This window comes from Gavialis gangeticus, unplaced genomic scaffold (assembly GCF_001723915.1).
Source record: "Gavialis gangeticus isolate Ggan-Ray unplaced genomic scaffold, GavGan_comp1, whole genome shotgun sequence".
In the NCBI taxonomy this organism is placed as follows: domain Eukaryota; kingdom Metazoa; phylum Chordata; order Crocodylia; family Gavialidae; genus Gavialis; species Gavialis gangeticus.
This window is the reverse complement of record NW_017729033.1, coordinates 23031193-23032307: the sequence shown is the minus strand read 5'-3', so window position 1 is coordinate 23032307 and position 1115 is coordinate 23031193.

Sequence of the window (1115 nt, the reverse complement as noted above, 5' to 3'; positions counted from 1 at the left end):
CCCCCCCCCCCCCAACTCCTCCACCTCATCTGCAAAGTTCAATATTGGAGGCACTTGTGTTGTCCAGTGTGGGGAAAAGGCTCACTCCTACACTTTGGCCAGGTCACTCAAAATTGGTTGCTAGTTGCTAGCTGCACTTTGGTTGTCCATCTGATGGAACAGAATTGTTCCAACTAATACAAGGAGTTACATCAGTGCTACTTTTGTGTATAGAGAATGCTGCCCACTTTACTTTATTGCTCTTTTACGCATGGTGTTTCAGCTTTGATTGTAAATTCTAACATAATAGCACTAGCCGATAAAAAAAATAATTTCTATAGATTACTTCATCCTGAAGTTGAAAGAAAAGAGAGGCTAGCTAACTGTTACAGGTAATTTTAAACTATTGAACCAATTCACTCATCACACTTAGGTTGAATTAAAACAGTCTTGAAGGTTTAATTCAACCTAAGCACTTCTTCGGCATTTCTCCCTGGATTGAGAAATCTTGCTGCCATCTTTTCACCTGAACTTCCCTTTTTCGCTCAGAAAATACCTTTAAAAAGTCTTGTAATTCACTAAATCTGGATTGTCCCCAGGATTCAGTCTTGCCACTGAGGAAGTTATCATGCCTGCCTTTTTTTTTTCCTGTCATGGCAACTGGAACCCTTTGGTTTTAAAATGAACTTTCCAAATCTCTAACTCTACCCCAACTATGCACGTGGTCCAAAATAAGATATTAACCTAAGAAATCCTTGCATTTTGCATAATTCCTGGACCATCACAGCTACAACATCCCTCTAACACTTCCCAAATCTCAGCTGTCTTTGACTCTGGGAGTGCAGAAAAAGTTCATTCTTGAAAACATAAAATTGTCTAGGTATAGAAAAAACAAGCAGTTATAATGATTTCATAGTTTCATAGATTAAGGGTCGGAAGGGACCTAGTAGATCTTCTAGCCCGACCCCCCGCCAGGGCGGGAGAACAACAAAAACCCCAAAAACAAGAAACGGGACTCAAATGAGTCCAGCCAGGTAGGCATCCAGCCTCTTCTTAAAGACCCCCAGGGTAGGGGCCAGCACCACTTCCCTTGGAAGTTGGTTCCAGCTCCTAGCCGCCCTAACTGTGAAGTAGTT